Here is a 24,723-nt window from a genome sequence, read left to right as displayed (position 1 = left end):
CCAAAGCAATCTTGAGAAAGAAAAATGGAGCTGGAGGAATCGGGTTCCCTGACTTCAGACTATACTACAGAGTTACAGTAAACAAGACAGTATGGTACTGGCACAAAAGGAGAAATATAGATCAGTGGAACAGGATAGAAAGCCAGAGAGAAACCCACGCACATATGGCCACCTTATCTTTGATAAAGGAGGCAAGAATATACAATGAAGAAAAGACAGCCTCTTCAATAAGTGGTGCTGGGAAAACTGGACAGCTACATGTAAAAGCATGAAATTAGAACACTTCCTAACACCATACACAAAACTAAACTCAAAATGGATTAAACCTAAATATAAGGCCAGAAACTATAAAACTGTTAGAGGAAAACACAGGAAGAACACTCTTTGACATAAATCACAGCAAGATCCTTTTTGACCCACCTCCTTGAGTAATGGAAATAAAAACAAAAATAAACAAATGGGACCTAATGAAACTTAAAAGCTTTTGCATAGCAAAGGAAACCATAAACAAGACGAAAAGACAACCCTGAGAATGGGAGAAAATATTCGCAAATGAAGCAACTGACGAAGGACTAATCTCCAAAATATACAAGCAGCTCATGCAACTCAGTATCAAAAGAACAAACAACCCAATCCAAAAATGGGCAGAAGACCTAAATAGACATTTCCCCAAAGAAGATATACAGATTGCCAACAAACACATGAAAAGCTGCTCAACATCACTAATCATTAGAGAAATGACCATCAAAACTACAGAGGAACATGTTAAAAAAAAAAAGATTTACAAATGTGTAAAAAAAAAGAGTTACAATGTAAGAAATTTGCTTAGGGACTTCCCTGGTGGCACAGTCGTTGAGGGTCCGCCTGCCAATGCAGGGGACACGGGTTCAAGCCCTGGTCCGGGAAGATCCCACATGCTGCGGAGCAGCTGGGCCCCGTGTACCACAACTACTGAGCCTGCACTCTGGAGCCCGTGAGCCGTAGCTGCTGGGGCCCATGCGCCTGGAGCCTGTGCTCCGTTATGGGGGAGGTCGCTGCCATGGGAGACCCGCACACCGCAGCGAAGACCCAGGGCGGCCGGAGGTAAATAAATAAATAAATGAATAAATAAATTTATTAAAATAAAATAAAATGTACCAGTGATTTGAAAACCAGGAATGCGGAGAATATAATGTGTTCACTTTCTAAAAAAAAAAAAGAAATTTGTTCAGATATATTTTCCCCTAGTTATTAATAAATCAAAAAGTAAATGATAAGATTGGACTAAGTTAAATTACTCAGGTGCTTTTTGTAAAGCATTAGTGTAAGAGGAGAGAATTAGACTACAATATACTGGTCTGCACCCCCTGCCCCTTCCAGATGGGGAGACAGAGCTGGACTAGGAAGCTCCCCTCCTCCCCCTCTGTGGAACTGTTCTAACTTCCTCAGGCCCCTGCAGAGCAGTTCAGAAGCCTGTCTGTCTCTGTCTGTCTGGCTGTTCCAGGGAATTTACTCAGCTGCCTGACCTTCTTTTTTTGTTTGTTTTTAGTCTTTTTTTTTAAAAAAAAAAATTAAGACTTTTTTTAAAGAGCAGTTTTAGGTTCACAGCAAAATTGAGCAGCAGGTACAGAGATTTCCCATAAGCCCCCTGCCCCCACCCCCAGCCTCCACCGTGATCAACATGCCCCACAAGAGTGGACATTTGTTGCAGTAGATGAATCCACAGTGACATTATCACCCAGAGTCCATAGTTTACATTACAGTGCTCTCCTGATGGTGTACATTCCATGGGATTGGACAAGTGTATAATGCCATGTATCCATTATTATGGTATCATACAGAGTATTTCACTGCCCTAAAAATCCTCTGTGCTCCACCTATTTACAAAACTATGAAATGCTTTGTTTGAATTTGCACGTTATTCTTACATAGTGGCCATGCTAACCTTCTCTGTATCTCTCTAATTTTACTGTATGTGCTGCCGGAGAGAGCGCTGAACTTCTTTTTATGAGGCAAAGTCAAAAAGGCTTTCCCTTCTTGAAAATCAGCCCTCAGACGTAGTGACCGGAGGGCTGCAGAACCGGCACAGGTCGGCTTCACGTTGCACTGACCAGTGTCACCGCCACTCTGAGCTGGTGGGGGAATCACTTCCCACCCTCTGCATGAACCTGCAGAGGACTCAGGTCTCTGGCAGCAATTTCTGGATTGAAACGGCATGGATTTGCCATTCCTACTCTGCTGAGGGCAGAGGCAATGCTTTTTGAAGAAAACGTTTCTCTGTAGCTCCAGTTCTAGGCATAGAATTGGCACACAATAAACGTCTGTTGAATTAAACTGAATAAACTAGAACCCAGGAGGAAATATTGTTCTTTATAGTAGTATCTCTATTAACGACACAGATGTGTCCCTGTTGCATGTTTAACTGCCATAAATGTGTCTACCAGGACTAGGAGTAGCCCAGGAAGTAGGGATGGAGGGTTCTCTCTGACCACACCCTGCCTAGAACACCCCTCCCTCCCTCTCCTCCCGATGGGGTGAACTATATTGATCTGGCTCCCATTAAGGGTTGGGATACTTCTATTATTTGTCTGCTTTCTTCTCTGCAGTGCTTAGGATAGTGCCGGGTACATTGCAGCGGTTCAAGAAATTTCTGTGGCGTGAATGACTAAATGATGGTTACTCACCCCAGGGATGGGAAGCCCTTGCATAATGGCAGCCTGGGAAGTGCCCTCTGCAATCCTGGAGCGAGACGCATGGGGGTCCTGACGTATATCCTTCCACCCTCTGTGGAGCCGGGGCTGACTCTGTCCTGATTTGGGAACTCCTCCTCAGTCAGCTGCTGCTTTTAGTCTCCATCCTTCTAGACCAGCTTGATTATAATGAGTTGTATCCACAAGAAGTTAGTTCTGTTCTGCTTCTAAATCTTCTATTTTGCAAACCAAGAATGCATTATTCTTTAATACTTCCTTGGAGCTTATGCTTCCTGGATTTTAGCCCATTATGACACTCTTCCTCACTTTCCTCAAAATGCTTTGAAGTGTTTGATAATCACTTTTGCTAGGGATGAGAAGAAAGTCTTTGTGTGCCACCTACTCCTCTTTAATCAGTGGCTACAGTAGAACTTTCAGCCTCTCCTTTCCCCATCCCAACCCGCCCCTTGCCATATTTGCAGCTTATTTACTACCACGTTGTTGATTCTTGCACAGCGCATATTTGCACTTATATTCAAGATTGGTCCTTCTCTGTGCAGCCCTTGAAGGTAGGGAAGTATATTTCCCAGACTCCCTTGCCTTCTAGCTGCTAAATTCAGTCATTGGGAGGAACTGGTAGAAGACCAGAGGGCAAGAGGAAGGGAGAAGCTGGGGTATTTCTCACCACCCCCCCGCCCCCACTTTGGCTGGTGTGCCCACTGTCGGCTGCCCCTCCTCCATGGACCCAGCAAGGCAGTCCTGCCCCCAGGAGGTAGTAGCACCACCTGTGTGCACCCAGAGCTAGGTTCAGGGTAGATATCTCAAGGGACCTGGAAGATGACTCAGGGCCACAAGTTTGGGCTGTTAAGGCTTATTGGGAAGAGCATAGCCTTTGGGGACAGATACACCTGGGTTTGAATCACAGCTTTGCATCTCCCGAGCTGTGTAAGTTTGAGAAAATTACTTAACTTCTTTAAACCTCATTTTGTTCTAATGTCAAGTGGAGAGAAGAAAGCTCTACACTAGGCTTTACATTAGGTGGTTACCTCAGAGAAAAAGACCTGCCTTAAGGCCTCAGCCAGCATTTACAAGTCTTGTCTACCGAGAGCTGCCTCTTCTCCTTTCCCAGCAACACAACATATGAGGTAACTCATGTTTTGTAAGGTCTGTTGGGAACCAAAAGCCTGCTCCCATCTGTTTCCTGATATGCTCAGTGGTGACCCAGAACCTAAGACCTTTCAAGGAATACAATAACTGTTTCTACTAAAATGTCAGCCTCCTTAATTTCTTTCTTTTCTGTGTTTATTCATCTTTCCTGTTTATTAAACACATTTGATTGCTCAGTCCTTGCAAGTAAGATATAAAAAGGAAATGATCAGGAATGTTTAACTTTGCAAAGCTCTGAGCTCAGGTCTGATAAATATTGGATGGTGTTGACAGCAATACAGGTCCTGAATGTCTGACCTTGAGGGACTAGACATGTGTTTTCCACTATGAGAGGTAGTATATGTTTGATCAAGCTTGAACCAAACTCTAAAGCATCATGTCAGGGTTATGCTTTTGTTCTGAATTCCCTTGAAAGGAACTGATTTCTGCTGTTTGGGGGAGTGGGCAAGCTATAGCATTCACTTAATTTTATTTAATAACTCTTAAATGTTTTTAGCCATTGCTTTTACTTCTTAAAAGGGAAAATGTAAGCCAGTCAGCTCACATTATGATCTTCTAAAAAGCAAACCCATGAAAGATGAATGGGAAATGTGGGAGAAGAGGAATCCTTTATCTCAAACCACACGATTAAGTGCTGATTTGCAAAGATTTGAAAAGCATGGTTAGGAAAGAATCTGGAGCACAGCTTTATCAATGAACTATCACAGATATAAGGACTGAGATGTTCTGAGATTAAGAGGCACAGAATTTCAACCCTCATCAAAGAGGGGCTTTAGCCATGGGAGTTGGTCAAGGGACTTTTTCAGCAGCTGAAATGAGCCTTTCCCCTTCTTATCCTTTGAGAAGGAAAGGTGGGAAAGTGTGGGCCAAAGGTGTGAGGAGTTGCTGGTCTGTCAGAATGCAAATGGATAAACAGCAGCAGAGACAAAGTACTTCTGACTCTGTAACGGTAGTTCAACAAGCAGCATGTATGTGGGGACTGGTCCCAAAGCAGTTCCTAATGAGAATACAATGAGGGCCCACGGGAAATTGCCCTTATTTAGAATAGATGTGATCAATATACTTAGCTTTTCTTTTCAGCTTTCTTCCGTGGTCTGCAGGTTTTGCAAATTAGCCTTAAAGAACATGTGTGGTCACCTGTTTACTCTCATTGGGCCTGGGCTCAAAATGGAAATAAGCCAGACAGCACTCAATCCAGCCTTTTTAGTTCTGCAATTTGTCCGTCAAGGACCTTGATTCTCCTTACCCTACTCTGTTGTCATTTAAAAATTTAAACTAACACTTATCTCTTTCCAAAATACTACATAATTTTTAAAACTTACATTTATTAAGAGACATCTTAAAAGACAATCATCTCTTTCCTACGCACCCTTCTGGACTGTAACTTCCTTGAGAATAGATTTCCACTAACATATGTCCCCAGCACTTAAAACAGGGCTTGAAACAGCAGATGTTCAATAAATATTTCTGGAACGCACGTGTTGGGCTGCACCCCACAGGCCTACAAGGCTTGTACTTGCCCAGCTTCAAGACCGAAGAAAGAGTCCAGGATCAGCGACAGAGACATCAGTGGTTTAAAGGATGGGGGAGCTTACACGTCTGAAAGCAGGTCCTGGAGCAACACCCCATCATGTGCGGCAGACTGGGAGGCAGCCTTCAGGGAAGGGATGGTTATCAGTTATAGGGGGAATTGATGACTGATTGGCTCATCGGTTACCAGGGAAACCAGAAGAGGGGGCACGCCCCTCACCACCCCTTTGATAAGCATAGTGGAGAATTGTGATCTAAAGCTAGAACATGCTGTACACCTGAAGCTAATACAACATTGTAAATCAACTATACTTCAATAAAGATAAAATAAATTTAGAAATAATAAAAGCTTTTTAAAGTTATATGAAATACTGATTACAAAAACAATCAGTAGCTGGGGCCTGGGGTCAGTATGTAGGAAGGTCAGTCACGTGAGTGGGGCATAAGTGAAGCAGGCACTGGTCGAGCAGAGGATGTACAGAGAACAAGAGAACAGCCATCTTGAGTGGCCTGATCATACAGCATGTGTGAATAAACCACAATGCTGGTTTTATATTTTTACACATCAAAATGCTGATAATAGAGACTTACATTTAAAAAACATCCAAGAGCCGTCTTTGGGTAAGTAAACATTCAGCTTAGTGTCTTTCTCTTCTCTACATCTATAGTCCACACAACTGTCCAAGGTGTGAGGCTGTGGTCAGCAGATTGGACTCTCAGATTCCAAGCTGGTCATCTTAGTCAGACTGGAACATGATTCTTTGTACTCACTGCTGAAGACTATACTGGAAGGCAGTGGAATTCAGTTAACACACAGGAATCTCAGTAGGAAGGCTGCACTAGCTGGACTTACTGAATCTGTCACTTGAGTAAGTCTTGTGGACTTGGAGACACAATTCATTTAAGTGCTTCATTATGTGAATGAATTCTATGCTTCAAAATGCTGCTATCTCCAACCATAAATCCAATTAACTTACCGGGATAGAAAAATAGAACTCTTGGGTAGACTAGATCATCAAAGTGAGCTCACCAGCATGGTCTCTCCCAGTGAAAAGCTGCACAGGATGTCAAATTATCAGCTTAGTGATCCTGGATTCAGAACCTGGGAACATAGTTCTAGGACTCAGATGTTGGATGGTCCAGGCTCTGACAGCTGGATGTGTCCTTCTCCACGGTTGGGGACTCTATGTCCTCATTGGCCTTCAGTCCACCTCCAGTAAGTTCACCCTCTATTCTCTTGGGATGGTACCAATGGGCACAGCCAAAGTTTGTTTCTGAAACTCCCCCTATTTCTGTGCTGCTGTGGGTGATTAACTCATTCCTCCATGAAGTATGTTAATACTTCAGTCAGATCTTGCTCTGCCCTGGGAATCATTCTGTCCCACTAACTCTTAGACTGGACATGCATGCAGACCATAAATATTTCTTGAATATTTACTCCAAGCTAAGCAATAGAAATGGCGCTTCTCTGACCCACTGGGTGATTTGGCTTTATGGTTTAACCCTTCAGAGGGTACCCATTTCTCCCTTTTCCAAATGTTCAGGACACCTTTCTATCACCCCTATTCATAGTCTTCGCCTACCAAGCAACCTCCAAATACTGATGGATTTGCTCTCTTGAGCATTCTCTCCCACAGAGAGCAGAGCTAAGTCATTCTCTGACCCAAATATTCTGATTCCTGACGACTTGTTTCTTCCTATAAATCGGTAAGTTGTTTTCTGAGTGTGTGTGGCCACCTCTAGAGAACCTGAACAGTTTGACTTGTTCCTCTAGAGCTTGATCACTCCTGGGAAATGAGATGTTGGAAAGTCATGGTAGGATTGGGAGAGATGCAGCCTGAGGTGAGCTCACATTAGTGGCCGTCTCTGCGAGGTCTGCCCACCCCATTCCCATGCCACAGCCTCCCTTGTGTAAAGCCATTCGTCTTTAGAACCCCTTGGCCCCTATGCAGTGGATCCACACTGTAGCTTGCATTGCCCCACCTGGCACTGGGGCCCAACCCATGACACAGATACCTTTGGGAGGTGAAAAGATAAATTAGCAAGAAGCCAGATAGAATGGCCCAGAAAAGCCTGTCCTTCTGGAAAGTCACTGTTCTCATATCAACTCTTGAGAAATGTGTCCCTAGGATCTCAGCCAGGAAACCTATCAAGTTTGTGTCCTGAACCTGTGAAGCTGAGGACCCCAGGCCAGGCGCCCCTCCAAGGGCAAAGCCAGCGTGGAAGGGCTATTTTACCATCTTCCGGACAACGGGGCCACTGAGACATGTTTAGAACAAAGCTTTGGTGATGCAGAATCACTGACACACTCACCCCATTAATTAAAGTAAATCCAATTACATTAGCTATACTTTGCATAACTTTGTTTATTAAAACCAGAAAATGCACAACACATTTTAGAAAAATGTTCAAGTCTTAAATCACAAAGAATTTCTTTGTATAATTCAGTTCCTAATAGCAGTGATGTCCAGTAGAAATAAAATGTGAGCCACAAATTTTAATTTTAAAATTTCTAGTAGCTCCATTTTAAAAAGTAAAAAGAAATAGGTGAAGTTAATTTCCAGAGTAGATTTTTTCAAGTCTGGGGAGGACTTGCTTCCTCCCAGTTGAGGAGATAAACTTTAGTCCTAATATCTGGATTCCATGAGCCCTAAGGCAAGTCATGTTTACATCCATCAACAACAGGAGATATTCAGGACTGAACTCTGTCACAAGGAAAATGATTTGCAGGCCTTGGGGCCAGAGGTAGCAGGAAAAAAAGGAAGAGCCTGTAACGAAAGCGTTAACTTTATTTGGAAAATGTGGTCCTAATATAAGTGAGATTATAAGTGACAAATTTCCTTTGTCATTACTTTGCTAAATTATCTCATTTGAGAAGAGAAGCCCATTATTCTTTTTATCGCAACTTGTCTACAGGTTGCAGGTCTATGAATGACCATATTAAGATGAACTTGATAATTCTGAGAGCAACTTGCCAACTGCACTCATGACCTTCCTTTCAATCCAAGATGAAGCATTTACACTCTGTGGTCAACAGGATACTGGGCCCGATAACAATACAATATCTAATAAAAGGCTAACATGTGGCATACATGCTATTATATAATAAAGATTCTGAGGAGAGAAAAAGAAAAGAGTATGTTTTATTTAACCCAGTATATTCAAAACATTATCATTTCAATATGTAATTAGTGTAGTATAAAATTTTTAATGAGATGTTTCACATTCTGGTTTTGGGGTTTTTCTTTTCTTTTCTTTCTTTCTTTCTTTTTTTTTTTTTTTTTTGGTACCAGGTCTTTGAAACTCAGTGTGATTTATACTCATAGAACATCTCAGTTCAGACAAGCTGTATTTCAAGTTGTCAGTATACACATGTGGCTAGTGGCTACTATATAAGACTATTGCATCCCACTGACTTTCTGATTAACTGAAATTCTACAGTTTTGAAATGTGACTCAAGGAACTCATTCTTAACTCACCTTGACCTGGGCTTCCTGGTATGGATGGGGAATCTCATGTTAGTAACGTGCTAATGATCTACCACCTTCATCTCCTCCCTGGGCTATTCCTGCTTCCTCTCTGTTTTGCACACACAGCCAGAGTGACCCCTTTAAAATCTGAATTAGATACCATCACTTGTCTGCTCAAAACTTTCCATGGCTCCCATCCCAGGCTTTTCGTGGCCGGACATGATCCGGCCCCTGCCTACATCTCTGACCACATTTCCTACCATTCTCTCCCTCATTTGCTCAGCCACACGGCTCTCTTGCTGTTCCTTGACCATGCCAAGAACACACCTTGCCCCAGGGACTTTGTGCTTGCTTCTCCTGTTCTGCCAGGAATCCTCTCCCCTACATCTTCCCAGGGTTTACCCTGTAATTTCTATACAAATGTCACTTATCAGAAGGGCCTTTCTTGACCTCTCTATATAGTAGCCCTTAAAAAGGGTTTCTCTGAAGGCCCCCTTCTCATCACCCTGCACCCTCACCCCCTTATTACCTGCTTTATTTCTTTTCATAGCACTTGCTTATTAGTCTATTTTCTGTCTCCCCCTCCCTACCCCACTAGAATGTGAGCTCTGTGAGGGCAGAGACTGCCTCTGTTACCTTGAGAGGCACTGAAGACAAAGCAGCAATAGTACCTGGCACATAGTAGGTGCTCAACTAATTTTGGTGAATGAATAAAGGGAAGAACCCAACCTTGGTGAGAAATGCTTATGGGAATTATAGGCTCTCATACCAATGATAGATTTATATCTAAGGTCCTTATTTGAAGAGAAAGGCAATGGTCGCACAGCCAGGTCACTCAGCACCACGCAGGGGTCTCTGCCCAACTCCCTGATTGCTCTTCTTGTCATTCCTCACCTGTTACAGACCTGGATTAGAAACACTTTGTTTTTATTTGATGAACCACAAATTGCTAGTCGACCAACGACACTAGATGTATTTCTTTGCTGGTGGCTCCTGCTCATAGCACCTCAAATTGCTTAAAACCAGCTCAGTAATCTCTGTCAAAGAAGTCCTGTTCTGTGACTATCTGAGTGTCCTTCTCTTTCTTAGTATTTTCACGTTCCCTTCAGGAACGCAGGGAGGGATGCTCTACATTTGTTCTTTGGTTGCTGGAATTCACAATACTTTCTGTCTGGGCTGGGTGGGCACAGACACAGCTATCCATGGCTCCTTTGTGCCTCTCATGCTCCTGTGTTTCCTTTTCATCCTCCTGAGAAGATCAGGGGAGCTGCTTCAGAAGGAACCATTTCACTGGACTCATAAGCACCCTCCTGTATTAACTCCATGAGGTCAGGAAGTATCTGCTCTAATTAATCTGTACTGTCCTGTGGTCCCCACAGGACCCCATAGCACAGGGCTGCAAAGTCACTGGTCAAGGGTGGAATGAAGCCCGTGGCCATGGGACTGACGTGGTCACCAAGCTCCAACCTGAATGTCCCCCAGATGTTCCACAGACACCATATTCTAACCAGGTGAACTGTGTGACCTAAAGGGCTTCTTCTGTATGGCTGCGGGATTTGACCACCGTGAGCCCACAGCAGTCTGCATGCTTAGAACTACTCAGAGGGCTGGATGTCATTAGGAAACACACCGTCACTCTATGCAGCTTAAATGAATGGCAAAGAATATGCTTCAGGGACATGAAGAACAGAGCATCATCTCCTTGGTGAGTATTCTTACTTTACAATGATAACATACTATAAACACACAGTGAGTGGTGATTAATTGTAGGGCAAAGCTAAAGCATCTTTTTAAAAAGAATGTATAAAAGTAGAATGGCCACAGGACATTGGAAACTACCTGTCAGAATTAAGAAAATTAGTTAGAATTTAATAAAAGCTGTGAGATCCATCCCTTTTTCTGCACAGCTGAGTCAACGTTTAAAGGTAAGGTGTTCCCTGACCACACTATGCAAAATTCTCCCTGTTATTCTCTGTCCTGTATGCTGTTTGTTTCTTTAATAGTATGCATCACAAGTCGTAATTATACATTTATTTGTCTCTTTTCTTGTTTCCTAACCTGTATTCCTGACAAGATTGTAAACTCTATAAGGGCAACAGAATGTGTATATTTTATTCACCCTTGTATACTCAGGAATAGGTACCATACCTAACACACAGAAGTGCTTAAAAATAATATTATTAATAATATTAATTCAATGAATAGATCAGTGATAGTCTTTCAGTAAACATCTTAAACAAAACTACTAAGTCAAGATAAAGCATTGTCCACAAGTCACTGTGGTCAATATCAATTTCAAAAGTTTAAACGATTTTTGAAAGAGTTGACTAAATCAATCCAGCAGGTAAAGCGTGTTCATTCTTGAGAGAATGATCTAACTAGGCAAACAATAACTTGTATTCCAGAAATTTATATTCATGTAATATTGATTTGTTAAAATTTGTAAACTTTGCCAAGTTTTACCCAGAGAGGGCAGGAACAGAGAGGATACTGGCCTAACAAGATCTGGGAATGTGAGTTAATGTTGGATTAGACCTCGACACTCCGTGACTCCATCTGCCAGATTAGGACACTGGGCTTGATTCAGTTCAGTTCCCCAGGTGGTCCTCAGTGACTCACAGTACTCCATGTGGCCTGGTAAGAATTAGGTAGGATTCTTGTGCTCGAGGGACTTGTGGTCTGCAGAAGGGAGACAAGCTTGTCCATCTGAGAAGCACTGGACAGAAGAATGGACACTGCTTTAGTCACTCAGAGGAGAGGTGGCTCGTTTCCCTGGTGTGCTGGGGAGACCTCCCCAAGGAGGTGGAGTGGACATCAGCCCGTGCAGAGCCCCATGTTAGGGCCTAGGCACCTGATCTTTCCACTCTTGGAACAGACCCCAGGCCCAGATTTTCCAGACCACCTCAGACCCCCTCTGTCACCATTTCTCTGTTTTCTTCTTGGCACTTACTCACATCTGAAATTATCTTGGTATTTGTCAAGTGTCTGCCTCATCCTTCGGGAACGTTAAGCCCTATGAGAGCAAGAAGGTGGTCTTCATGGTGCATTGGTGTAGCCACGGTGCCTAGGAAAGTGTCCAGCACATAGTTGTAAACCAGCAAATGCTGTAGAGGAGCTGAGGGCTCGGCTGCAGTAGGAGGTCACTGGAACTCCTTGACTGTGAGGTGACAAGAGGAAAGTGTTCTGGAAAATTTTCTGGTAGCGGAGTTTAGGATGAATTATGTGGGACACAGACTTGGGGCAAGAACAGTGAAAAGATTTTCAAAGTGACTTAGATGTGAGTGCTACAGCTAAGGACTGGGTTGTGGTAGAAGGCACAGAGGGCAGGTTGAATCCAAGATACATTTTGAAAGAAGAGACTCCACTCACACCCACCTCCTTCCTAATCCTCACAGGCATAGCTCATTTCCACCTCAGCTTTTGCAGTCGTTCCCTCTTCCTAAAACTCTCCTTCTCCAGATCTTTGCATTAAGGTCTCTGTTTATATGTCACCTTCTTTCCTGATCACCTTATCTAAAAGCACCCCCTCCCTATACCCGGGTTTTGTTTTTCTTCCGAGCACATTCACCTGCTGCCGTTACATTATATATACTGCACAACATGACAGTACATGCAAGTTCCCTGAAGCCCGGAGGCAAGAACTCCATGTGCCTTGTTCACCACTGTATCGCCGATGGATGGCACATTGTGGAGCTCAACACATATTTGCTGAGTGAATAAATAGATTAGATTAGATCTGAAGATGGTTAATGAGAGAAGCTATCAAGGGAGACCTGAGTCATTAGGAAATTAAAAGAATGGAAATAGACATCTGGCTAGAAGCTATGGGTCCATGAAGAAGCCCTTCATTAAGACAGATTCAGCTAAGCCTCTATTTTGCAGAATCAAATGGTACCTGACACATAAAAGACCCTCAATCTAAAATGAATGAAAGAATACCTTGTATGCTCGTCTAGTTACTGTGTATTGAGAAAGGAATAAAATGATGTCCTCATTGAAGAATTTCCTTTCTTTAGTGATTTCACTAATTCATACCGATTTTACCACTGTTTTGTATATACTAGTGAGGCTTTGCTGGATTTAATCATCTGTACCACAGATTTTTCAAAAGTTATTTTCTTAATGGTTGACTTGGGGGTTACAATTATCATCTTAACTTAAAACAATCTAGTTTGAATTAATAACAACTTAATATTAAAAGTATACAAAAATTTGCTCCTATATAGCTCCGTTCTCTTCCACCTCTTTTGCTGTTATCATACAAATCATATCTTTATACATGGTATGCCTGTAGACACAAATTTATAGTTATTGTTTTATGCAGTTGTCTTTTATGTCAAATAGGAAAAAATAGTTAAAAACAAAAAACACAGTTATACTGTCTTTTATATTTATTATGTAATTATGTTTTAGTTCTTTGAACATATTTAAAATAGCTGATTTAAAGTCTTTGTCCAGTAAGTCCAGCATCTGGGCTTCCTCAGGGACAGTCTCTATTGACTGTTTTTTTTCCCCCTAAGTATGGCCATATTTTCTTGTTTCATTGCATGTTTCATAATTTTTATGTTGAAAATTGGACATTAAAAAATATAATGTGGGGCTTCCCTGGTGGCGCAGTGGTTGTGCGTCCGCCTGCCGATGCAGGGGAACCGGGTTTGCGCCCCGGTCTGGGAAGATCCCACATGCCGCGGAGTGGCTGGGCCCGTGAGCCATGGCCGCTGAGCCTGCGCGTCCGGAGCCTGTGCTCCGCAACGGGAGAGGCCACAACAGAGGGAGGCCCGCATACCACACACACACACACAAAATATATATATATATATAATGTGGTAACTAGAAATCATTCTCTCCCCTCTCAGCATTTATTGTTGTTGCTGATTTGTTTAGTGACTTTTCTGAAATAATTCTGTAGTTTAATTCTGTATACTTTGTCTTGTGTGGCTACTAAAGTTTCTGGTCATTTAACTTCATGGTCAGTTAATGATTGAACAGAAACGTGATTAAATTCTTGGGACTGGTATGTCTCACAGTCTTTGCTGAGGAGCTCTGTGTGAGTCTCTGGGGCACACCTTCAACATTCAAACAGGAAGATTCCAACTCTGTCTTAGCCTTCACTTCCTGCTTGTGCAGAGCCTCAAGGTCAGCCTGGGCCTTCTTGGGTCTTTTCTGAGCATGTGCACAGCCCTGGGCATGCACGTAGCATTCTAGGTTCCCAGGAACATGCCAAAGCTTTTCACACATCTCATTCCCCAGATTTTTCTTTTAAGCTATTTGGTTAGTCTACTGTTTGACCCAAATGTTATTTGCCACCTTAGACAGCTATAATGTTTTCAACTAATGCTTCTGGGGAAAGGCTTTTCATAATGAATAAGCTCCAAGTCAATTTAAATAAAGACAGTGGAGTCTTCCAAGAACCTCCAGATAGATCAAATAATAACAATTCTCTGGGAATAGGGCTTTGAAGGAGTTCCAGCCCCATTCTGCCCCCTCCAGTGGTTGCCACTGTGCTTGTGGGCTGTTGATTATCAAAGCTACCGTTGAGTTGGGGAGGGGAAACAGAGCAAGTTAAAATGTCACAAAGCTTGCTGCTCTTTCTGAGATTCAGCCTTTTTCTTGAATAAACTCTTCTCAGATTGCCACAAGTCTTTGATTAATTTCCAGAGTTCTGAAAAAAGTTGATTCTGACCATTTTTTGGCCAGTGTTCTCATTACTTTTATAGAAAAGTTTATTACAGAGGTCTTTTCTCTGCCATTTTTGCTGACATCTCCTACAGATTCTTCCAATGGAATCCATCCTTTTCTTGACATAAACTAGTATTTTCTAAACATTGACGATCTAAAGCACCAAATAGTTTAGATTTGTTCTAAGTTTTCAAGAAATGAATTTTCTGAGACAAGTATTTGTTCTTGTAAAACCACCAAGGAGACAAGGCAATTAAAGTATGTACAAACAGATAAGCCACAGAAAAAAGTAAATTGTTCATGGCTTTCTACTGATGAATCATTACTTATGTCTTTTTACTTGTTTGTTTCAGCATGGACCTGATTAACTTGAAAATACCTGGTTAAGGTTCAGTTGCATGTGTCAGTTCCCCATCTCCTCCATGGGCCTAGGCAAGCCTGGAGCAGAAGGAGACTAAGATAGAATTTGTCCACAGAAGTCCCTCACTCTTGTTCATCTTTGCTGTATTAGTTTGCTTGGGCTGCCATAACAAACTGCCACAGACTAGGTGGCTTAAAAAACAGAAATTTGTTTTCTCACAGCTCTGGAAGTTTGAATTCCAAGATCAAGGTACCAGCAGGTTTGGTTTCTCCTGAGGCCTCTCTCCTTGGCTTACAGATGGCCACCTTCTTGCTGTGTCCTCACAGGGCCTTTCCTTTGTGCACACATGCTCCAGTTGTGTCTTGCTCTTCTTATAAAGACACCATTCCTGTTTGATTAGGGCCCCATACTGATGACCTCATTTAACCTTAATTATCTCTCTAAAGGCCTTGTCTCCAAATACAGTCACATTGAGGATTAGGGCTTCAACATATGAATTTGGGAGGGACACAGTTTACTCCACAACAAGGGTCCAACACTCCATAAACATTTTCACTGATTATATGCATCTTCTTTTGTCCCTTGCCCTTTATACTTCTGTACCATCCTTTACCCCTCGGTAAGCACTTCACAAACTAGGCACTATGGCTTCTGGTCTACTGGGAGAGCAGCAGCATGTGAAGCTGCCAGACTAATCTTAATGCCAGAGTTCAGATCCCCACTCTGGTACCAACCAGCTGTGTGACCAAATCAGTTAAGTCACCAATTTTCTCCAGCTTTTGCATTCTTGGGTGCTTTGGTCCAATTCTCTTTCACTTCTCTCTATCCTCTATGCCCTGGATTTGCCACCAACCCCTACTACTGAAAAATTCTTGCTTCAGCATCTGTGTGGCATGTCTAGGGGTCAATATATCCTTGGAAATGAGCTGGTTAAATAGCTCTAAGTGGTCTCCACCTCTGCCAAGGTGATATATGTATCTCTTTGGATGCTGTCCTTGCTATGGCTGCTCAGGCAAGATGGTATTAACATTGTTGAGTAATTTAGTCCAAGAAGGTAGGGGAGATGCAGCACAGGAGAGGGCTAATGGGGAGGCAGCTGAGATTAGACCAGAAGCTGGGAATCCCCTCACCTGTATTTACTCACCTGTATTTACTCAACCAATTTTCACTAAGAATCTGCCTGCTCCCAGTACTGTGCAAAGTGATGGGTCAGAGCTCACACCAGGGGCTTTTCTGACCATAGGATTGAACTTGACATGAACTATAGGGTTGTAGAAAAAAAAGATGGCCTGGGTTTAAATCTTGGATTTGATGGTTATTTCTTTCTGACCATAGGCAAGCCACTTAGCTTCTCAGAGTATCAGTAATTCCATCTTCTAAAGAAGAAATGGGATCAGCTGTTCTACATGGTTAGTTCTACTACTTTGGCTTTCACCTTCTAGAATTGTTTCACTGGGAGTGGAGTGTGGATCCTGCCTAAGGAAAAGTCTATTTTTAAGCTTGATTTTACCTCAAGGCTGCTCTACCTGGCAAGATGGGAGGATAGAGTTACATAAATGTGGGAAAACTTTGCAGGAGAAAATTAATCCTATAGTTCACTCAGAAAACTTGCAAATAAACCTTTAAAGGAACAAAATATTTGCATTCTTATACTGTCATTTGATGGTGTTATTCATGAATACCTCACAAATGGTAGGAAAGAACTCACTTTAGCAGTTTAAACAAAGAGGGGTCCATCGTGGATTATTATCTAAGGAGATTGACTAGGTATTCATAGTAAATACAGCCTTAAGAGGCAAAACAATCATTTGCCCAGTGTCACAGATGCAATAGTCCTTGTTTATATGTTTTGATGTTGGAACCAGTTTTGTTAACTTCTCTATTCCTAGCACCTAGCAGCACAAAGTAGACATTCAATGGACATAATAGTCCTTGTTCTCCAAATGGAATTCCCTTCATGTCACCTGCTTAAAAAAGAGAGACAAAACAACAACCAAATTTTAATACTGACATTGTCCCCTAAGTTGTTAGAGAACTAGATTTCATTATTTTCAATAAATTCACTGGAAGTTGTCCTCACCTTCGGAGTTAGCAATTTAAGCTTCTGACTTTCCCGGGCATGGTGGTGCCTCTGTGTTCAGTCTAATTTGGCCTCGATGTCAGTCTTCATGGGCAGTTTACATGTACAAGGGCAGTAGACATAGCAGAGGTGGAGGTTCAAGCTGCAGGCCAGGGTGGGATTCAAGTTCCAGCTCTGTCACTCATGACCTCGTAACTTCTGCAAGGTGCTAACCTCTCTAAGCCCAGTTTCCTCATCTGTAAAATAGGGAAGATACTATTATCTACCTCATAGAGTCATTGTGAAGATTAATTTTGAAAACGCATAAAAGTACACAGTGACTGACACAAAAAGTTAAAAGCACAGAAGATGTTGGCTTAAAGAACTGACAATCATGGGCAGGAAGGAGAACTCTCTATTTCTTTTATGTTTTCAGGGTCCACACAGCACATTATAAATTATTGTTATATTTTTATAATTCTTTTCAATATTATAACTATTCTAAACCTTATCATCAAACAACCTAAGTGTCCATTGATGAATGAATGGATAAAGAAGTAGTGGCACATATATATACACAATGGAAAATTATTCAGCCATAAAAAAATTAGGAAATCCTACCATCTGCAACAACATGGATAGACCCAAGCCACTTAGCTTCTCAGAGTATCAGTAATTCCATCTTCTAAAGAAGAAATGGGATCAGCTGTTCTACATGGTTAGTTCTACTACTTTGGCTTTCACCTTCTAGAATTGTTTCACTGGGAGTGGAGTGTGGATCCTGCCTAAGGAAAAGTCTATTTTTAAGCTTGATTTTACCTCAAGGCTGCTCTACCTGGCAAGATGGGAGGATAGAGTTACATAAATGTGGGAAAACTTTGCAGGAGAAAATTAATCCTATAGTTCACTCAGAAAACTTGCAAATAAACCTTTAAAGGAACAAAATATTTGCATTCTTATACTGTCATTTGATGGTGTTATTCATGAATACCTCACAAATGGTAGGAAAGAACTCACTTTAGCAGTTTAAACAAAGAGGGGTCCATCGTGGATTATTATCTAAGGAGATTGACTAGGTATTCATAGTAAATACAGCCTTAAGAGGCAAAACAATCATTTGCCCAGTGTCACAGATGCAATAGTCCTTGTTTATATGTTTTGATGTTGGAACCAGTTTTGTTAACTTCTCTATTCCTAGCACCTAGCAGCACAAAGTAGACATTCAATGGACATAATAGTCCTTGTTCTCCAAATGGAATTCCCTTCATGTCACCTGCTTAAAAAAGAGAGACAAAACAACAACCAAATTTTAATACTGACATTGTCCCCTAAGTTGTTAGAGAACTAGATTTCATTATTTTCAATAAATTCACTGGAAGTTGTCCTCACCTTCGGAGTTAGCAATTTAAGCTTCTGACTTTCCCGGGCATGGTGGTGCCTCTGTGTTCAGTCTAATTTGGCCTCGATGTCAGTCTTCATGGGCAGTTTACATGTACAAGGGCAGTAGACATAGCAGAGGTGGAGGTTCAAGCTGCAGGCCAGGGTGGGATTCAAGTTCCAGCTCTGTCACTCATGACCTCGTAACTTCTGCAAGGTGCTAACCTCTCTAAGCCCAGTTTCCTCATCTGTAAAATAGGGAAGATACTATTATCTACCTCATAGAGTCATTGTGAAGATTAATTTTGAAAACGCATAAAAGTACACAGTGACTGACACAAAAAGTTAAAAGCACAGAAGATGTTGGCTTAAAGAACTGACAATCATGGGCAGGAAGGAGAACTCTCTATTTCTTTTATGTTTTCAGGGTCCACACAGCACATTATAAATTATTGTTATATTTTTATAATTCTTTTCAATATTATAACTATTCTAAACCTTATCATCAAACAACCTAAGTGTCCATTGATGAATGAATGGATAAAGAAGTAGTGGCACATATATATACACAATGGAAAATTATTCAGCCATAAAAAAATTAGGAAATCCTACCATCTGCAACAACATGGATAGACCTTGAGGGCATTATGCTAAGTGAAGTAAGTCAGACAGAGAAAGACAAATACTATGTGATCTCAAACTCATAGAACCATGGAAAAAGAGATCAGACTCCTGTGGTTACCAGAGGCAGAGGGTGGAGGGAGGGGGAATTGGAAGAAGGTGGTGGCAAGGTACAAACTCCAGTTACAAAATAACTAAGTACTAGGGATGTAACGTACAACATGATGACTATAGCTAACACTGCTGTATGATATATTGGAAAGTTAAGAGAGTAAATCCTAAGAGTTCTCATCACAAGGAGAAACTTTTTTTCCTTCTTTTCTTTTCTTCTTTCTTTTCTTTTTATTGTATCTACATGAGAAGATACTGTTAGCAGAATCTATTGTGGTAATCATTTCACAATATATGTGAATCTAACTGTCATGCTGGATGCCTTAATCTTATACATTGATGTATGTCAACGATTTCTCAGTAAAACTGGGAAAAAAAAGTTATCATCATATTTTTGTACTTTAAGTCCCTCCATGGACTTTATCAGGAGACTGAAGCTCCTGAACCATGGAATAGGTACCCACTCAACCTGAGAAGTCATTAATTTGTCTTCCAGATGTCCTTTTAGAAACCACCAACGCATCACTGGAGTGCTTACAAAGTTTGGAAAAAACCAAGTATAAAAGGTGTATGGGGGCTTCCCTGGTGGCGGGAGACTGAAGCTCCTGAACCATGGAATAGGTACCCACTCAACCTGAGAAGTCATTAATTTGTCTTCCAGATGTCCTTTTAGAAACCACCAACGCATCACTGGAGTGCTTACAAAGTTTGGAAAAAACCAAGTATAAAAGGTGTATGGGGTTCGAGCCCTGGTCTGGGAAGATCCCACATGCCGTGGAGCACCTAAGCCAGTGCGCCACAACTACTGAGCCTGTGCTCTAGAGCCCATGAGCCACAACTAATGAGCCCACACACCGCAACTACTGAAGCCCGCGTGCCTAGAGCCCGTGCTCCGCAACAAGAGAAGCCGCTGCAATGAGAAGCCCGCGCACCACAATGAAGAGTAGCCCCCGCTCACCACAACTAGAGAAAGTCCGCGAGCAGCAAAGAAGACCCAATGCAGCCAAAAGTAAAATAAATTAAAAATGACTATCTTAAAAAAAAAAAAAAAGCTTGACTTGTCTCTCTCAAATACATGATTATTTTTTAAAAACTTTCCCAAACCAAACAGTAACCATTGGTTCACACTATGGCCCAAATACCCATCAGTAATAGAATGAATTATCTGGGGCATGTTCCCCTCAGTGGAGTGTGCATTACAGGGGTTGGAAGGAACAGCCCTCACTGGTGCATCAATACGGTGACTCTCAAACATGAGGGTGAGTGAAGGCAGACAGATACTAAAGGGGGAACTCTATGTGCTTCCTTTTACAGAAAACATAAAAACAGGCAAAATAATCAGTTTGGGATTGCCCTTTAGGAAAGAAGTCTAAGTGGGTCTTCTGGGCAGTTGGTGATAATCTGGTTTTCTTTGTTCTGAGTGCCAGTTACACAGCCGTGTTCTTTGTAAAACGTTGTCAACCTGTACACTAATAATATGCACCCTTTCTGTACATTTCATTTAATTAAGAAGCAAGCTCTTTTTAAAACATAGGATATATGGAAAGTGAATCTCAATTCACTGGCCAAATTCTTTTCTGCATTCAGTCCCCCCCCCACTTATGCATTCTCCCTTTCTGCATTTACAATTTATGTGGCGAGAAAGCCCTTTCAGACTTTTCAAAATTTTCCATGATGGCTTCTCTGGCAAACATGATCAGGTGTTTGTGGTTCTTGGAGTCCTAATGATTTACAGCTTTTTTTTTCTTTAATAAATTTAGTTTTGGCTATGTTGGGTCTTCGTTGCTGCACGTGGACTTTCTCTGGTTGTGGCGAGGGGGGGCTACTCTTCATTGCGGTGCACGGGCTTCTCATTGCGGTTTTTGGCTATGTTGGGTCTTCGTTGCTGCACGTGGACTTTCTCTAGTTGTGGCGAGAGGGGGCTACTCTTTGTTGCGGTGTGCGGGCTTCTCATTGTGGTGGCTTCTCTTGTTGCGGAGCACAGGCTCTAGGTGCGTGGGCTTCAGTAGCTGTGGCATGCCGGCTCAGTAAGTTGTGGCTCATGGGCTCTAGAGTGCAGGTTCGGTAGTTGCGGCACACGGGCTTAGTTGCTCCACGGTATGTGGGATCTTCCTGGGCCAGGGCTCGAACCCGTGTCCCTTGCATTGGCAGGCAGATTCTTAAGCACTGTGCCACCAGGGAAGTCCCGGTATCTTTTGTTATAATATATGATTTTTGTCCTCAGTTCCTGAAATAGCTTCACAGTAAAAACATGAAACTGATATCTTTTGTTATTCATAACAAACTACTTTCCACCACGTCTGAGTTTATGTTAATGGGACGAATTTCGGAAAGCCCCTAGATAAACACAAGACAGGAGCTGGTTGCTAAGAGAACCAACCACACTATTAGAGGGTTGGAATTTTCAGTTCCTCCCCTCCCACTTCCAGGGAGGGGAAAGGGGCTGGAGGTTAATTAATTGCCAATGGTTAATAATTTAATCAATTGTGCCTTGGAATGAAGCCTCCATAAAAACCCAAGAGGGCATGGTTTGGAGAACTTCCTGTTTGTGGATGCCTGGAGGTGCTGGGAGGGTGGTGCACCTGGAGAGGGCATGGAAGCTCCATGACCCCTTCCCACACACCTTGTCCTATACATCTCTTCCATCTGGTTGTTCCGGAGTTGTATCCTTTTATAATACATTGTTAATATAGTAAGTAAATTGTTTTCCTGAGTTTTGTGAGCAGCTCTAGCAAATGATTGAACCCGAAGAGGGGGCCATGGGAACATCCAATCTATAGCCAGTGGTCAGAAGCACAGTGTGAGATAATAGAAAAAATATATATGCTTCCTGTCCTGGGTTCCTGGCACAGAGCTCCTAAAACCTTTTTAATTTCCTCAGTGAGAAAAGCATTAGGAACATATTTTGATCTAATATTTGGTCTTTGACCCCAGTTCCTGACACGGAGCTCCTAAATCCCTTGGAATTTCCTGGGTGATAGGAGCATCTTTTTTCTAATGAAGTCACTCTTGGTGGGCTCCTGGATGGGGGCTGGTGATCAGAAAGACCAAGCCATGTGTTAGAAGCTTGGAATTTTCAGCTCCACCCTTTCATTCTCCAGAGAAGGGAGAGAGACTGGAAATAGTTAGTTATCAGTCATGCTTATGTGATGAAGCTTCCATAAAAATCCCAAATGTATGGGGGCTCAGAGAGCTTCTGGGGTGAACACACGGAGGTGCTGGGAGAGTGGGGCACCCAGAGAAGGCATGGAAGCTCCACACCCTCTCCCACATACCTTGCTCTATGCATCTCTTCCATCTGGATATTCATCTGTACCCTTTATAATATCCTTTCCTAATAAATGGGTAAACAGTAAGTGAACTGTTTTCCTGAGTTCTCTGAGCCACTCTAGCAAATTAAGTGAACCCGAGTAGGGGGTCATGGGAACCTCTTGTTTATAGCCTATTGTCCACAAGCACAGGTAACAATCCGGACTTATGACTGGTATTTGAAGTGGGGGACTGAGGCCTTAACCTGTGGGATCTGACGCTATCTCCAGGTAGAGAGTCTCAGAACTGAGTAAATTGTAGGACACCTAGCTGGTGTCTGAGAATTTCTTGGTGTGGGGAAAAACCCACACACCAAGGGAAGGGAAGTGACCAGAAGGGAAGTGTTCTCAGTGTGAGAAGTGAAGTATTGACAGCAGAGTGTTGAGAGGAGAAACACAGGAGGTTTTTCTCCTTTCTTTGTGGGGATCAGGTTGAGGAGCGTGAGAGCATAACTCCTACAAGGAGGCTAGGACTTAAAGCCCCCAAATGTGATTTTTCTAAAAGAACAAACTGTCATAGTCAGACCTTCCTTTAAGAATGGATGAAGTCATCTGACGAGGGTGTGTGGCATGTGCAAGTGAGAGGAGGGGCGGGGTGGGGAGAGCCCCGGCTGTCTGGCACAGCACATGGTGCTCTCCTTTGGCTGGACACTTAGCTTTGACAGTTTCTCTCCCTTGACCCTGACCCAGAGGTCTTCTTATTTCTCCAAAGTTCCTTGGATCCAAAGTAGAGCTAGAAAGCTCCTTCCAGCAGGACCAGGACTCCTATGTCAAAAGCTGAGACACTCTAAGCCTTTTAGTTCTGTGCAACTGCCCAAACTAGCACCTCACTTAGATTTGATCCTTCCCAAAGACGGTCAATTCACTGAACACCGAAAGCATTTTAGTGAAATGCTTTCACTGAAAGCATTTGCCCATGTCTGTACCCTTGGATGTGAAACAGATTTCATGCAAAATGAAATAATTTCTTAGGATGCTTGCCTACAATCCAATACAGACTGCCAAAAACTGCTGCTGTCTTATTCAGCCAGAGCCAAAGGGTTGTTCACATTGAACACTAGACAACTGGGGGTTTCTGCTAAAGGGTCCACCTTAGCCATACCTGATACACAAGATTCTCTTTCTCTTGCCCCTCCCCAAGGCTCTCCTCCAGCCACAGGAAATGGTCCAGGACAGGCTGTTGACTCAGGGTCATGTATAGTCTGTCCAGCAAACTCTGACATGACCTAGTTCAAGATGATGGGCTCACCCAGGAGTTTCAACTAAAAATATCGAGAGGCTAAGTTAGCACCAGGAGTGGAACCCAGAAGGGGCACATTCAGAAGGAGATGAAGCTTGGACCACTCAGTGTCCATGGTCTTGGAATCCAAAGTTAAGGTGGTAGGAGGGGGAGGTAAAACCCAAAGCATGAGCCAGGAGCAAAAATAAGACTGAACAGAGGGAAAGAACATGGTAAAATGTAGAAGAGCAGAAGAGGAGTAGCTGAGAGCATTCCCTGAATACTCTGATTCTTTTCCAAGGTTACTGTGCACTTCTTATAAAAAACCTCTCTTCTTTTGATTTGACCTGGATAAATATCTATTTCTTGCACTCCAAACTGGAAGAGTCAGAGCAGATGCCCGACACCCTCCTACACCCTTCCTTCTTTCCAGTGATTGGTATGGGGTTGGGGGTGAGGTGGGGAGGAAGATATCACATTATTCTTGTAATGGATTCTCAGTGCTAATAGGGTTTGCTAACTCATCAGTGACCGTACAAACTTTCCAGGCCTCAGACTGATTCACCTCTAAATTACGGGACTGAGTGATACTTCACTCCCCTCATCTCCGGTTCCCTTAGGAGTTTGCACACAGTGTTCTCCTTCCGGTTGAGAAACAACTGAGGGGCATAGAGGTTGTTGCATCCCATGATTTTTTTAAAATTTAATTTTATTTATATTTTTATACAGCAGGTTCTTTTAGTCATCAATTTTATACACATCAGTGTATACATGTCAATCCCAATCGCCCAATTCATCACACCACCACCACCACCCCCCCACCGCTTTCCCCTCTTGGTGTCCATACGTTTGTTCTCTGCATCTGTGTCTCTATTTCTGCCCTGCAAACCGGTTCATCTGCACCACTTTTCTAGATTCCACATATATGCGTTAATATACAATATTTGTTTTTCTCTTTCTGACTTACTTCACTCTGTATGACAGTCTCTAGATCCATCCACGTCTCAACAAATGACCCAATTCTGTTCCTTTTTATGGCTGAGTAATATTCCATTGAATATATGTACCACAACTTCTTTATCCATTCGTCTGTCGATGAGCATTTAGGTTGCTTCCATGACGTGGCTATTGTAAATAGTGCTGCAATGAACA

General features: G+C 42.4%; 1 non-coding gene across 1 annotated transcript; it reads right to left on the bottom strand.

Annotated features, from left to right (window-relative positions):
* Window positions 1-1,864: 1,864 nt before the first annotated feature.
* On the bottom strand, window positions 1,865-1,973 carry LOC112063917 (U6 spliceosomal RNA). The gene has a single exon (XR_002891262.1). It is a non-coding gene; the product is annotated as a U6 spliceosomal RNA (small nuclear RNA).
* Between the last annotated feature and the right edge of the window lie 22,750 nt (window positions 1,974-24,723).

Source organism: Physeter macrocephalus, chromosome 4, assembly GCF_002837175.3.
Source record: "Physeter macrocephalus isolate SW-GA chromosome 4, ASM283717v5, whole genome shotgun sequence".
In the NCBI taxonomy this organism is placed as follows: domain Eukaryota; kingdom Metazoa; phylum Chordata; class Mammalia; order Artiodactyla; family Physeteridae; genus Physeter; species Physeter macrocephalus.
The sequence above is the reverse complement of the archived record's forward strand: the minus strand, read 5'-3'. Positions and strand labels throughout refer to the sequence as shown.